The sequence below is a fragment of the Limulus polyphemus genome, unplaced genomic scaffold, assembly GCF_000517525.1.
Source record: "Limulus polyphemus unplaced genomic scaffold, Limulus_polyphemus-2.1.2 Scaffold4538, whole genome shotgun sequence".
NCBI lineage: Eukaryota > Metazoa > Arthropoda > Merostomata > Xiphosura > Limulidae > Limulus > Limulus polyphemus.
The window spans coordinates 9,794-26,896 of NW_013670148.1; the positions used below are offsets into that span (position 1 = coordinate 9,794).

General features: G+C 34.5%; 1 long non-coding RNA gene across 1 annotated transcript in view; it reads right to left on the reverse strand.

The window, feature by feature from the left end:
* Nucleotides 1-1,067: 1,067 nt before the first annotated feature.
* The window catches only part of LOC106471317, a 20,331-nt gene continuing 4,295 nt past the window's right edge, over nucleotides 1,068-17,103 (reverse strand). Inside the window, exon 3 of the long non-coding RNA XR_001291546.2 lies at nucleotides 1,068-1,123. This is a non-coding gene — a long non-coding RNA (uncharacterized LOC106471317). The remainder of the gene's footprint in view (nucleotides 1,124-17,103) is intronic.

Here is a 17,103-nt window from a genome sequence, read left to right on the forward strand (position 1 = left end):
ATAGTTTTCAATCCAAATGACTGGATTGAGTGTCTTTTCGGTAATACACATATAGCTGAAAATATTTTGTTTGTTGGTGGCATTTGGGAACGAACCTTGGACCTTTTTCTTCCACAGCTCAACATGTTAACCACTAGACAATGTCCAGCCTCCATAGGCACCACTAAAAACAGCTCAGCTTAAGTCAGTTCTTTATATTGTATTGTTTATTGGTTAACTTCTGCTGAGACAAACATGCCTTATTATTTTAAGCCAAATAACATTTAATTTTGTAAAGGAAGATTAGCAATCTACATTTAACATGGACTTCATCAGTTCTTTCACTCTGCTGGAGTCTGTGAGAAATCTATGTGGTACAAACCTTCAGAGACACATACAGCAAATAAAGCCATCTGTGAGAAATCTATGTGGTACAAACCTTCAGAGACACATACAGCAAATAAAGCTATCTGTGAGAAATCTATGTGGTGCAAACCTTCAGACACACATACAGCAAATAAAGCCATCTGTGAGAAATCTATGTGGTACAAATTTTCAGAGACACATACAGCAAATAAAGCTGTCTGTTAGAGATCTATGTGGTACAAACCTTCAGAGACACATACAGCAAATAAAGCTATCTGTGAGAAATCTATGTGGTACAAACCTTCAGAGACACATACAGCAAATAAAGCCACCATAAACAGCATCCCGAATTCACATTTTGAAGATGTGAGCCCCCAGATAAGGGTCAAATTGTTTTGGTGGCTCTCAGGATTGGATCCATAGGTTTATATCAAAATTGGCATGAACATTTAAAGAATTTTTCAAAATAATTATCTCCACTCAAATTTCCAAATTTTCTTACCAAGTCTTCTTCCCGATGGGGAATCAAGAGTAAAACAAGGCGGGAACAGTTTCTGTTTAGTTGTTTGTGTGTAATTTGTTAGTTTATGCAAAAGGCAGAAATATATTTCATTGCATTATGATTGTGAAATTGTCAAAAAAAAAAAAAAGATCTACAAAGTACAGTTAATTATTCACCTGAAATTATCATATAAAACAATTTAAGAATACAAAACAAAAACTTGGGCTTACTTGACCATATTCTTTCTCTATATTTGCTCTTGACTTCATAAAATTCCTGTAAAAAAATTAGAATAATAGAAAACAGTTACATTTTTTCTAGCAAATTTCAACACAAGAAATAAAAGCTAATGTTTTCACCTGGTAGAATAACTCTGAACCTCTTAAATAATTAATCCTTTTTGAAGAACTACTTCACAATAGATTTTATATTCTAAAGTCCGTTATATTCTTTAAGAACTACTTCATAACAGACTTTAATGTTTTTCATTCTTTAAGGACTACTTCATAACATACTTTAGTGTTTTTCATTCCTTAAGGACTACTTCATAAGGGACTTTAGTGTTTCTCATTCTTTAAGAACTACTTCATAATTGACTTTAGTGTTTTTCATTCTCTAAGGACTACTTCATAATTGACTTTAGTGTTTTTCATTCTTTAAGAACTACTTAATAACTGTCTAGTGTTTTTCATTCTTTAAGGACTACTTCATAACAGACTTTAGTGTTTTTCATTCTTAAAGGACTACTTCATAACGGGCTTTAGTGTTTTTCATTCTTTAAGGAATACTTGGTCCAAGTCAGATTTGAGAATGCAGTCAGTGTAATCGTTATAAGTTAGAAACTACAAAGCTTTCAACCAGATATGTTTTGAAGCAGGGTCAGATTGAGCCAATAATTTATCGAAAAAAAAGTTATTTGTTTTTAAAGAGTAATTAAATCGGGTGTCCAGTTTCCAGATAAAGCCTGGTGCCCTTCCCAGTGGCATAGCGGCATGTCTGCGGACTTGCAACACTAGAAATCGGGTTTCGACACCCGTGGTGAACAGAACACAATATCTTTGTGCTTAAGTTCAAACAAACGAAGGCTGTTGAGGAATAAACGGATAATTACATAAGCCTTTTAAAGTTATTTTTGTGAGTATATAAGTTTATACTTTAATAAGAAGGGTAATAAATGTTGGATTGTAAATTAAAAATTTTGCACAATCATTTTTGTTTAATATGTGAACTACATGACAAGTAATAATGCATATCACAGGCTATGCAGCATTAATCGCAGTAGCCCACTCAGTTATTCAGGAATCCCTCACCCCTAACCCCATTGGAGAGCCGGTATAAAAGTAGCTTTCCTGGCCCTTATCAATCCCCCAATCTGCCCCTGACTTAAAGCAAATTTTATCCCATTTTTTGGTTGCTTTAAACTTAAGATTTTATCCAAGTGTTTTTATCACTTAACATTTTTTGATATACTCCTAAAAGTTTTTTAATCTTTAATTTTTTATCTTTACATAATGAACTGTGAGGTCTGATTGAAATACTTTTTTATTGTTTTCAATGTTGCTATACCTGAAGGACTGTTTGATAATGAACTTCAGAGTTTTCACTCATTAAGGACTAAATAATAACAGTCTTTAGTGTTTTTCCAGTTTTATGACCAAAACCCTAAAACCTGAAAGCAAAGCACATGTAGTGTCATCTCGGTAAACTGTCAATATTACATAAAACGCAGTTAAATAATCAAATTTCACCAAGCTAAATGGTATTTAATTGATCACATGCCTAAGTAGTTGATATGGGAAAGTTTCATAGGGCGGTGAGAAACACATCGTTCAAAGATAATTACGTTACTTACACCTAATAATAGTGTTTAAAAATGACAGTATAATTAAACTTTGTGTATAGTCAAATAAGCTGGGAATACAGTTACGCTGAGAAATATCGAAAATTAATAGTATGCTTTTAGGCTTAATCCTAAAAATAATGGTAAGAAAATCACACTAGAACTCCATATGTTTTTTATTATATATATATATATTTATTCTAATTAGTTCATTACGGATTCCAAATTACAGACTTGCAACAATTAGGCTTATGGTGTTTTAAAACCATAACGAGAATATCCTTTTGTTGTCATTACACGTAAGCGGAAACCTGACTTTGAAAATACGAAATAAAATTGAATTATATTTGTAGTAGCTATAAAAAATCTGGAAAACTTTAATTATTTCACTAAAAGACGAATATTTTATGGAATTTACTCTTATTTCCTGGACAATGTAACCCTCCCCCATCTCGATGGAAGCACCTCTTGCAAAAACTTAGACCTACGTTAGCGTTTTCAATAATGGAAACTCTTTCAGCTTTTCATTTGCTAAATGCCAAGCGATTGAACTCCACGAAGATTCGCCGATAAAAAATATGAATGACTTGATCTTATATTACGATTCCACTTACATTTTCGTTTTTTATGGTCTTTCATCAATCACAGAAAAAAAACGTGTATGTATCTTTAGCAATTAAACACATATTAGTACATTTTGGTTTATTGTAAATAAATAAATATAGATAGATAGATAACCTTGAGAGGTATGTATGTGTATCACATTTTTCATCGGTCACAAATACTTTATTTTACCAAAGTTTTATTTATTATAAAATTTTAAACTATTTAAGTACACATACAGTCATAAAGAAAGGTTACTCAAACTCCTTTCATTAGCAACAAAGTTAAGTTATTAACTTGTGATCATGCCAACTATATAAATGAAAACTAAAAAACAACATAGCAAACATTGTGGCTAATTCTGTATACAAGGATATTTAATATCCTAAAACAAATCATAATAACTGAAAAAAATGTGATGATTAGAAAACATTGTTCAGCGCTTAGAATGCTTAAATTCAAGGCTCGATCCTAGTAGTACACAGCGCAGATAACAGAGAGCACTCAATCATCAGTTGAGTACCTTCTCAGTTAACGATATTTAGTCAACTGATTTTAGCAAGCTTCAGCAGAAAGGGTAATTTCTCTTAAAGTTGATAAATTTTATAGTACTGGTACTGAAGGCAATGTAAGTCGTGCCGAGGAAAACTCTATGGATGTTTTTTTTATTATTTGTACAAGACTTAAGATGGAAGGTTTCTGCTCAATTTCTTTATCTAATTCTCTTGAACAAAACCACCATGTTATATGTCACCAATGGAAACCAAGATTTGGCAAAACGCCAGCCCCTTGCTAACTTACTTTCTTATTATACTCTCTGAGACTGGACAGCAGGGACACAAAAAGTGTCTCTCTACGTGTACATGTTATCATTTTTATAAACTTTATTAATAAAGTCTTCTCTAATATGCATAAAAACTACTTATAGTGCAACGAGAAGGTTAATGGGCAATGAAAAATAAATTATAAGTAACTTTTTGAAATTAAAAGTAAACGAAAATTCCAAATATAATCAGATAAATATTACCCGTAATGTTACAAACAGTGCTTTTTTTTCGAATGAAATATTATTTACTTATAGAAAAACAATATAATGCCATTTTGTGAAAGGAGTGGTCATTTTAGAAGTAATTTACGACACGACATAAAGAACTTCAGTTTCTATTAACAAAATCTATAAGTGAAAACCACAGTGCTTGTACAGTCCTAATAATGTGAAATCCTCACGCCCACAATTATTTTGCAAACCAAGCCACGCCCTCTCAAGTTCAATGATTAGTTTTAAGGTGATGTGACGTTTAAACGAACAAATGATAACCTGGAAATAAAGAGTATCGATGTCTGAGCGTATTTTCACAAAACTTTTGCGCGTTCTTCATTACAAGTTTTTAAAATGTTTTAATGACCTATCTATCTATCTTTACCTGTTTATTTACTTGTCTATCTATTCTATCTAGTTATCTCTGTCTTCCATATACATATATATATATATCCATTATCTATATCAAGCAAAATATCCACTGTCTTTCTCTCCAAAATTGTGCATTGTTTGTTTGTTTGCAAAGCTACTCGAGGGCTATCTATGCTAGCCATCCCTAATTTAGAAGTGATGGACTAGATGGAAAGCAGCTAGTCAACACCACTCACCGCCAACTCTTGTACCAACGAAAAGTGAGATTGACAGTCACATTATAACGCCCCCACGGTTGAAAGAGCGAGTATGTTCGGTGACGGGATTCGAACTCGCGATCTGTAAATTGTGACTTTAGTTCTCTAATCACTAAGCCATGCCAGGCCCAAAATCGTGTAAGTGGAGTACTTCTTGGGCAGAAAAAGACTAGTAGGAAAGACATTTGGGACAAGGAGTGTAGAGCAGTGCTAACATTTCACGACACACGCAAAGAGTAAAAAGTCTGTTCGTTTCAAATATTCGTGCAAAGTATTTGCACAACATGGGAGGGAGGCACGAAAAACGATGGATTGTTACTTTTTTGAGCGGTATATAATAAAATAAAGCTTACGGAATGTTCTTTCAAAAAAAAAGGAACAATGGTGTATTAACAATCGTGATGTTTTATGTATAGAACAATGGTGTATTAATATTTGTGATGTTTTGTATAGAACAACGGTGTATTAACAATCGTGATGTTTTGTGTATAGAACAATGGTGTATTAACAATCGTGATGTTTTGTATAGAACAATGATGTATTAACAATCGTGATGTTTTGTGTATAGAACAATGGTGTATTAACAATCGTCACGTTTTGTGTATAGAACAATGGTGTATTAACAATCATGGTGTTTTGTATACAACAGTGATGTATTAACAATCGTGATGTTTTGTGTATAGAACAATGGTGTATTAACAATCGTGATGTTTTGTGTATAGAACAATGGTGTATTAACAATCGTGATGTTTTGTATACAACAATGGTGTATTAACAATCGTGATGTTTTGTATAGAACAATGATGTATTAACAATCGTGATGTTTTGTGTATAGAACAATGGTGTATTAATAATCGTGATGTTTTGTATAGAACAACGGTGTATTAACAATCGTCACGTTTTGTGTATAGAACAATGGTGTATTAACAATCGTGATATTTTGTATACAGCAATGAGGTATTAACAATCGTCACGTTTTGTGTATAGAACAATGGTGTATTAACAATCGTCATGTTTTGTGTATAGAACAATGGTGTATTAACAATCGTGATGTTTTGTATAGAGCAATGATGTATTAACAATCGTGATGTTTTGTGCATACAACAATGGTGTATTAACAATCGTGACGTTTTGTGTATAGAACAATGGTGTATTAACAATTGTGATATTTTGTATAGAGCAATGATGTATTAACAATCGTGATGTTTTGTATAGAACAATGATGTATTAACAATCGTGATGGTTTGTGCATAGAACAATGGTGTATTAACAATCGTGATGGTTTGTGCATAGAACAATGGTGTATTAACAATCGTGATGTTTTGTGTATAGAACAATGGTGTATTAACAATCGTGTTGTTTTGTGTATAGAACAATGTTGTATTAACAATCGTGACGTCTTGTGTATAGAACAATGGTGTATTAACAATCGTGACGTTTTGTGTATAGAACAATGGTGTATTAACAATACTAGCGTTTTGTGTATAGATAACTATTTGACAAGGTCCATAGTTTATTCCAATTCGGAATGTTCTTTCTTTCTTTTCCTGTGTGTGTAAAAATAACGTGCTATGAGTGACGTATGTGCAGCTCTGTAAAGACTGGCTAAGACTATCCAGAAAACAATCTGCTCAAAGTCAAATATCAAGTCGATTTCAGTTTTGTTTGGTATTTCGAACCAATAAGACAGTTAAAGTCTTAGGTAACATAAAACAGTTATAACTATAATCTATAATAACTAGTTTTAGTCCGTGTGCCTCGTACTAAATGTCCATATCACAGCTGGCGTCTTACAATTGGTAGCAAATGATGGGTATATATGAGCGAGTTACCTTTCACAATCAAGTGACCAGGCTTTCAGTCTAATCTCACAATTCTTCCAAAACTTTACCCAGAGACCTGACAGCCTTGTAGCTACGTTAACCATGCTCGTTCACAGAGCACACTGTTTCACTGGCAAAAAAATAACTTTTTTTCTTCTAGCATTTAAATTGCGTATTTCATAACCTCTATAAAGATACAGGTCTTTATCTAGCTGAAAAAATCAACAACTAACATATGCGGACATTAAACAGGTTCCTTCAGTCAAAACTCTAAAAACTAAATTAGTCATAAAACAGTGGTAATAACAGTGTATCTAGTATATGGAACTTAAAGTCAGTTGTGTTTTTAACGTGCTTATCGGACGTAAAGAGTTTAGAAGGACTGGGTTATCACAGGTTTTCGATATGAAGCTACCTCTTAAGTGCCCCTTCTTTGTGGTTATCAGCGTGCTTCGAAAAGACAACTTGCTAGTGTAAATGCCCTTTCTTCATGTTATTCAGCAAGCTTCGAAAAGATAACTTTCCAATGTAAATGCCGTTTCCTTCATGTTATTCAGCAAGCTTCGAAAAGATAACTTTCCAATGTAAATGCCGTTTCTGTGGTTATCAGCGTGCTTCGAAAAAGTAACTTGCTAGTGTAAATGCCCTTTCTTCATGTTATTCAGCGAGCTTCGAAAAGATAACTTTCCAATGTAAATGCCGTTTCTTTGTGGTTATCAGCGTGCTTCGAAAAGACAACTTGCCAGTTTTTTTAAGATATTCCAGGAGCAAAGGAATGAAATGTGTTGAGGAAATTAAAACTTATTATCATTATTATTCAGTCAATAATTCCATATGAAATTTATTTCAATACTAAGCTTGTGACCAACACTAGAGAGACACCAGAACCGTTAAATTTTCCTTACAGGTAGTGTATACACAACACGAGAGAGACACCAAAAATTATGTTAACCATAAATACGGCTTTTTGTTCTTGGAATAATTAAAAATTACCACAAAATAAGTGTTTCAAGTGTAACATTTGTAGTGTCTAAAGCTAGCCAATTTTTATATGTCAACAAGTTTACAACAACATTATCTTCTTTAAAATATTGGGTGCATAAAAGGAAATCACGTCCAGACTTCGTTGTATATTATGTAAATAATAAGAATAACTGTAAAATGTATTTTATTAAGTGTTTTAATATCATAATCGTGTATCTTAACAACCACGTAACTTATGACACAAACATTTCTGAATTTGAACGCTGTAACACCTGCTCTTGAGTCGGAGCAATCGCACGGTGTCTGACACCAACTCCTGAGGGAGAGTGACAGTGTGTGCTGGGCTGTCTCAGAGGGCTTTACCAATGGACGGGGATCACAAACAGCCAGTGTTCTTTGAAAGTTTGGTTATGAAAGATTCTTAATGTCGGATGTAAACTGAATAACTTTTTTATTTTCATATTTTTAGTTCTTGAAGTGTCGGGGCTAAACTCCAATTTCAGGCGCCAGAGCAGCGCTAGGGCAGCACTATACCCTTATATATTGCATATATTTAACAAACTATTTTTACTCTTGTTATGTCGTGTTATATGCAGACAAAAGGGGCAATTACTGTTTTTCGATTTTCACGGGTAAAACTCGTGTGGGGGAGGACATTATAAAGAAACTATGTTTTCAAACCAATCTCATGTTATATTTAGCCAGGCTAACAAAACATCCGAAATCACAAAGACGGTGCACTCAGCCCGAAGAGTGTAATCAAGCAAATTGCAGCGCTACAAGCAGCAAGCTTGATAGAAAACAGGCTGTCAAAAGCCTCTCGTACAAAAAGAAAACCATTACATGTATACCCTTTCAGCCGGGTGGGCATTACAATGTGACGGTCAATCCCACTTTTCGTTGGTAAAAGAATAGTTCAAGAGTTGGCAGTGGGTGGTGGTGATTAGTTGCATTCCCTTAAATCTATCACTTCTAAAATAGGAACGGCTACTGCAAACAGCCCTCGTATAGCCCTGCGCGAAACTCAACAAACGAGTAAACTTTACTTTTTCAGCATGCACTTCACCAGATCGAGAAATATTTTGGTCAAGAAACAGCACGACAATTCAATTCTAGCTTTGTAAAATATGCATTATCAACAGATAAATTTCAAAGTAATCTGTTGTTGTATCTTAAACAGTGTCCTAGCATCAATGATGGCAACATATTTGAGAAATGTTTCTGCTTCACATTTCGCTAATTTTTTTTTACAAGAACATGAATGTTAAAATAAGTGGCTACATTTAAAGTTGAATGGTTTAAGAAGTCTGTGAGTCGTAATATGAATCCTTGTGATCACGACAATTGAACATAATACAGGGTGGTACCAAAATCATCTTTCCTATTTTAAAATTTGATAATTGAATAACTAAAGAAATACAACCATGTAGTTGTCAACATCTTGTTGCTCAACTTGAACAATTTTTATTGACATGTTAGAAGATTTCTACGTTTGCACCATTAGCGACTGTCAGCACGTCTGATATTTGATTTCAGTTCACGTTCGCCGCAACATGCCCACACTTACAGTGGATATGGCATCCGTTATCTTGGTCTTCAGTTCCGTGATGCTTGCTATAGGTGTGCGATACACGATGTCCCTAACATACCCCCAAAGAAAGAAGTCTAGTGAAGTGATATCTGGCAAACGCGGAAGCCACAGAATTGGCCCACCCTGTAAGCCAAACGACGTATTGAGCCTCTTCTTGTACGGTTGCCATTTTACGGGTTAACACTACTCACTGGAATGAAAAAATAAAATAAACGTCGATAAAAACTGTTTGAGTTAGGCTACAAGATGCTGAAAACTGCGTGATTGCCTTTCTTTAGTTATTTAATTATTAAATTTTAAAATAGAAAAGGTAATTTTGGACCACCTCTTATGATATGAGACATTTGAAATTGTTTACAGTACACACACGAAGAAACACATCAGCTATTATTTCACATTAGCTTGAATATTTATGAAGTTTATAAAACAGAAATACATAGCAGCATGATTTTCAATCATGAAATCTACCATTACACATCAAACAATGGATTTAACGGAGAAACTGTTGATACGCAGGATTAATTGCACAGTAAAGCGTTTAGTATGATACAAAGTTTTTAACTACCGTCTATAGTACACTTCACAAATGCTTTAACTTCAAAATCTGACGATCTTATGAGGAGAGGTTTAAGAATTAGGGAATGGTTAATACACAGATACTAGATTATTTCACCCATCGAAATGATGTCTTATCAAAAGAAGAAAAAACATTCCTAATTATAAGCTATAAACTCCCGAACATGTCACAAAGTGTGCGGTTATACAGGCGGCTTGGTAAGTGCTATCAAATCAGACTCCAGGTGACGCAGTTCAAACTCCATTAAGCGTGTAACCATAGGAAGCGAGCCGTCAGATAACAATATACGGCCTTTGGTGATGATATGTAAGCGTACGAACTTTTATTGTATTTGTTTTGTTTATGGCAAAGCTACTAAGGTTATTAGCCGCTGCTTCCAACTTTGAACTACTGACCACATGGAAGGTAATTGACCGGTAGCATCCTCCGCCAACTAGTGAGCAACTCTTTTACCAACGAAAAGTGGGACTAACCGTCACATTATAACGCCACCATAGTTAAAATGTCGGGTATGACTGGAGCTGAGTTTCGATCCCGCCACAGCAGATTGCAAGTCAAATGCCCAAACCACCAGCGCACGAACTGAGAATTGTGTTAAAAGTTGTCTTCTGAAAAAATGACGGTCATCTATTCGTTTATGTAATAATCCTCTCTCGTCAGCTATGAAAAGAATACTAAAAAGTTCTTGAATAATTACTTTAAAATTAGTTATTAATGTCTAAATAGAGTAGTAAATTAAAATATATGTTCAATATGGTTGTTCTATCAAGCTCAGTACCAGAAGGTTACAGTTTTAATTTTGACATAACACAGCTTCTCCTTTAGTGTTGGATTTGTTTTGTTTGTTTGTTTTGTAATTAAGCACAAAGCTACACAATGGGCTATCTGTGCTCTGCCCACCACGGGTATCGAAACCCGGATTCTAGCGTTGTAAGTCCGCAGACATACCGCTGTGCCACTGCGGGGCCTTTTAGTGTTGGACATGTTTTGACTTTTAGAAACTTTCTAATATTAAATATAAAAATAGATTACAAGTTGACATTATTACATTTCAAAGAAAACAAAGACTACATTACCAGTTTTTTTGTTTTTTTTAACCTTTATGTACCTTTCACTTATGAAGGAACATGAGCGAAATGCCGGGAAATAAAACCTGGTTTTATCGAAAGTATAAAAATGTACATTTATTTAAACAAATATGAAATTATTGCTATGTATGTGAAATAATTATACATATAAAGCATAGTAGTCCGTCTGTCTGATGTCACAAGTTACTATGAAAAACTAGCTGATGCAATTTCGATAAAAGGTTATGCGGACATCCAAACATTGAGTTTAAATTGACAAGCAATCAGGCTAACAGTTCGAGTATGGGAGCAATTTTTATCGCCTCGACTGAGAGAGGTGGTCAATAAAAAAAAGTATTGAAACTGACACTGTGGGACGTATCATTTTTGTGATATAGCTCAAAATATTGATGGAGGGCGGGCCATGCCTCCATTTATAGCATTATTTTTTTGGCTTGACATTACCTCGTATCTTTGCTACTATATATATATATATATATAATCTGTATGAAGTACTGTTTATATTTAGTTTTCCTGTTTTACTACAACAGAAATGCCTATGAATAAAGACTTATACTCGATGTCCCTAAATGGAATTCCTATTGAATAACTTATCATCTACATAATTCTATGATGAATAACTACTTTCTAAGTACAAAAGATCGGGTTTTCCATCAAATAACACAAGGTAACTAAATATATATATGTTAGTCTATAGGAAACAACTCGAAATTAAAAAATAAGACACAAGACTGGGGAAAACGTTAATTTGAAGCATTATTGGAAATGTCTATGATCCTCTGCATGCAACCTCTTGAGGTCACTAACCATTCCACAGAAAAAAATGTCCAGTGGTTGAAAACTGGGTTTGGTTGGTTTTCACCAGCTTTACATAATTCTGTATTAGGCGTTTGGTGTGTTTTGAATTTCGCGTAATGCTATACGAGGGCTATCTGCGCTAGACGTCCCTAATTTAGCAGTGAAAGACTAGAGGGAAGGAAGCTAGTTATCTCCACCCATCGCCAACTCTTGGGCTACTCTTTTATCAACGAATAGTGGGATTGACCGTCACATTATAACGCCCCCATGGTTGAAAGGGCGAGCATGTTTGGTGGGACGGAGGCTCGAACCCGCGACCCTCAGATTGCGAGTCAAACGCCCTAACCAACTGGCCATGCTGGGCCAGAAAACTGGGACAGGGCACTGATTGTTTACTTGTTTTGTTGAATTTTGCGCAAAGCTACCCGAGAGCTATCTGCGCTAGCCGTACCTAATTTAAAAGTGATAGACTAGAGGGAAGCAGCTAGTCAACACCACCCCTCCGCCAACTCTTTACTAACGAAAAGTGAGATTGACTGTCACATTATAACGATCGGCTGCAAGAGAGAGAATGTTCGGTGACGGGATTCGAATCTGCCACCTGCTGATTGCGAGTCGAGTGTCCTAACCACCGGGCCATACCAGTTGTTATGGAAGTAGGTTTGTCTTTGGCTACAAGTAAAATGTGGTGCGCGCCATCAAGAGAGGCGGAAATGCGTAGAAGCACGCGCAACTACGTCTATAGGAGCACACAAATTAAATCAGCAAGTACAAATTTAAAAATCAAGAAGTTTTAAAACCACACTATGAATATTGCTAATATTAAGTAATATAGTAACAATTAACAAGAAGAAAATGACAAGTAAATAGAAAGGCTACACAGCCGAAACGTTTGTATTTCACCCTCTTTCACTTTTCAGTTTTGTATTCGAACAGTTTCGTAAAAACAGGTAAAAGTCTTCTCACTCCAAACATAAGAAACCTAGTACATTTTGTTCCTGGTTTCTGACTGTTGGCTGTTCCCAAACACTGCACCCCGCTGTTTACTGGTAATAATTTGATATCTGTAAGTTACTAAACAAGGTAGTTTCCCTTCAAACCAGTTTTGTTTCTTTTTGCCTCGTCAGTGTTCACAGGTGACGCTGAGAAGTCGCCCTGAACTATTTAAAATTACTATTTCGTTCTTCTCACTTACCTAATTAAGTTTTTACTGTGTTCATTGTTTTATCTTTGTGTGTTTGTTATTTCTGCCGCTAGCTAATGAAGAGATTTGATTAATTCAGTATAAAACAGCTGTTTACATATCACAAGTGCAACGTTTAAAAATTTTATTTTATTAGAAGCATTAAAAAACCCGGGAAGAAATACCCCCTTTCTTAATCAGGGCGCAGTGATGCATTAGATGTGATATCATTTTGAAATGTTAATGATATGGATGGCCCGTAGTCACGGTTACATCCCATGCAGAAAGCAACGTGACTGTTAATTGGGTGACCGAAATATCATGAGGATTTCTTTTACAGATTTGTCAGCTTGTGAGTTTCAAATTTTGGAAATTAGTGTACATTTACGAGTTTGTCGAAAACATAGATAAGTGAGTGTTACATGTCGGCTAAAAACGATTTTCTTCGAGTCACGACTCAGAAGTAAACAAACAGAAGAAACCGTTAAATGATGGTGATAACAAACAAGAAATGGTTGGCTCTGTAGCTGGACAAAGAACTTCCTCGGTTTCCGTTTCTGTTGCTTCTGTTGGTGAACTGAACACCAAACCAAAACATAACGTAAGTACCAGGGGAGTGATTTAAATTTTGTTAATAACGATGAACAACGACAGTGCGTTGTTTGTTCACATATTTTAGTTAATGACAGCATGGAGCAAAATAAAGTTACAAAACATTTGGAAACCAAACACCCTGAGCACGTGGATAAAGCCCTTGAGTTCTTCATTGAGATTTCTAAGCGACAAGTGAAACAATTGACAGGGCAAAACAGCTTGCTTGAAAATCAAGTTTTTGTTAGATCAAAAGCTTTGAAAGCTTCTTTAGAAGCATCTTACTTGATTGGGAAAAGCCTGAAGCCGCACAATATAGGAGAGACAGTTCTTACTGCTACCATAAAAATGTGTGAGATCCTCACGTCTATCCTGTTATCACGTGACATTGTCGCGAGGCATATAGATGTAATCTCTGCTGATATAAAAATGCAACTGATAGCATCCATACAAATTGATGAAACCAAAGATGTTGTAAAATCAGCTCAGTTTCTGGTATTTATAGGATAATGTTATGAAGAGGAAGTGTGTGAAGATTTTGTTTTACAAGAACTGGAATGGAGAACTACAGGGGAAGTCATCTTCTCTCTTATTAATGAGTGTTTCACCACATAGTCTTTCTTGGATTAACTAAATGGGGAAGCACTAATGGGGCAGCTGCATTTATGGGAAACATGAAAGGATTAAGAGCCAAAAGAAAGTGCTCTTGCTCCAAGTGCAACACGTGCATCACTAGCATCAAAAAAATTGCAGCCCAAAGCAAACAAGATGCTTTGAGTGTTGTGAAATCAAGAGCGTTGAACAGCAGGCTGTTTTCCATTCTTTGTGAAGAAATAAGATCCATGTGTTACAAGATCCTGCTGTATACAGAGATGTGTTGGTTGTCTCGCTGGAAGGTATTCTCTCACATCATGAAGAGGAAAGACAAACTTCATATTTTCTTTTGTTGTTGTTAGACTGCAACCCCACACTAGTGGTTTATAGTACTGTGCTACCTGTCTGATATTTTCGATAAACTCAATATTTTGGAGCTGAGTGACAAAGTGCTTGTTTTGCTGTGGAATAATCAGTTTGAGAATAGAAACTAAGAAGTGTTTCCTTACCTCAATAAATTCTTAGGAAAAAAAAGAAGAGTTAAATCACAGTCTTATTCGTGATGTTTTTTCTATTAATCTCGACAGACATCAATTTCAATTTGTAGATCAAATCCAAGAATTAATGGGAGAATCCATGTAATGGCAGCATAACTTCTCATCTGTAAATGACAGATCAAGAAAAGCTCACAGAACTATCCAGTGATAAAACTCTTCAGGTATAATTCAAGGAAACCTCATGGAAACTTCTGGATGCCAGTTCCCAAAGAATACTCTGACCTATCAAGGAAAGTGAAGGACACAATTTTGCCTTACACATCAACATACATGTGCGAGTGAGTCATCGTTTTCTGCTCTGACAGCAATCAGAACAAAACAGTGATCTTGTCTGCAGGTAGAGGGGATCTCAAAATTGCTGTGTCAACAATTCAGCCAAGAATGGACCTCATCTTATCCCAAGCCCATCATTTACACTAAATTGGTGAGTAAACTGAAACAGTTTGCTTTATGCTGTATACCACTTTAAAACTTGCTTTATTTTTATATGGAATCAAGGGGCACAAGTTTAGAAAGGAGTTGCCATAAAAAGTTTAATCAACACTCAAGTAGATCACAAAGCTAAATACTAAATGCTGTTCTTAATCCAACACAATCCTATTGAAGGAAAGGCCTCTTGAATTGTAATGTGGAGGTTATTTTCAGTGAGTGTCAGTGTTTTACTTCAAGGGTTAAAACATGGTTCTCACAAACTGTGTAGTTAAATATTATACTGGATTTCATCTCACTGAAACTATGACTTCATGCAAATTTACTTGTATTTATAAGTTACCATTTACTAATGTACAAGTTAGGATTATATAGGATCAAACTAGGCTTTCCATGTTGGTAATTGTTAGCCTAATTGGTATAGTACCATCTACTAATATACAAGTTAGGTCTACATAAGATCAAACTAGGCTTTCCATGATGGTAATTGTTAGCCTAATTGGTTTCGTACCATCTACTAATGTACAAGTTAGGTCTACATAAGATCAAACTAGACTTTCCGTGATGGTAATTGTTAGCCTAATTGGTATAGTACCATTTACTAATGAACAAGTTAGGATTACATAGGATCAAACTAAACTTTCCATAATGGTAATTGTTAGCCTAATTGGTATAGTACCATTTACTAATGTAAAAGTTAAGTCTACATAGGATCAAATTAGACTTTCCATGATGGTAATTGTCAGCCTAATTGGTATAGTATCAGTTACTACCAGTGTCTAACATCTAATCTGATAATTTTCAACTACAAATCAGTAAAACGATTGGCCCCACTCAATATCACAAAAATCTATGATACTTTAATAAACTCCATAAAACAATTTGAAAATGATTTATTTTTCTATATTGAAATCTATCTAATTGGTAAAGCTATAACTTCCCACATTTTAACTACAGCCTATAAGAACCATTAGGTATTTCCTGTCTACAATAAATTATTATAAAATTTAATTAAAAAATATATATTGAAAGACACAGAGTAATACTTAGGAAACATGGTGTCTACATGATTCTTGTAAAAAATGTAACAAGTGTGACTACCGGCTGGTCTTGGCAACATGCTTTTTTAAGATAAAGCTATTTACACAACAGAGAGCTATGCCACTTCACTACCATTGGACCTTGTCCTGTATATCTCTAATCATCAAATAGAGTAAGAAAATTGAAAGTAAGTTGCTTAAAGCAAGTGATAACACCTTTGTGTTTATTTATAAAAGAATGCATTTATTGAGCTTATTCATACTGTATCTAAATAGAGCACTAAAAGGAAAACCTCAATAAATAAAATTACTTGACTAATAAGAAAACAATTAATTATAAGCTGAAATATGAAATATTTAATTCCTCTAAATTACTCAAAGTTGGGTAGTACCTGAGTAGGTAAAATTGAAAATTAGGTGTCTGTGGGATGTCATGTAAAAACCTCATGTTTTTGTTAAAAATCAGAGGAAAAATATAGCATAAACTTCACTTTCATAGGTTTTTTTGCATCCCCCACACATTCAGAATCACCACCAAAGATTTCTTTCCTAGATATAGATGAAATTACTCAGTTCTAGACTTTTCTTACCAAACAGTAATTTTTATTTGAAATGTATTATTTTATTTATCTGCACACACAACTTTTTACAGGGTACATCAGATTCTCACAACAGAGTATACATAGACAATTTCTTCTAAATTTAGTCACAATATCTGTTAAATAAAATCATTACATAATGTAACTTTTACTAGAACTTTCTTAATGTTACTGGATTTTAAAAAATTCCTTTTTGTTTATAAACAAGTTAAAGAAAAAAACAATGAGATCTCTTCTAAGCCTTATGTTATATTCTGGGTGGGAAAATAACCAACTGACAGAAAGGTCTTT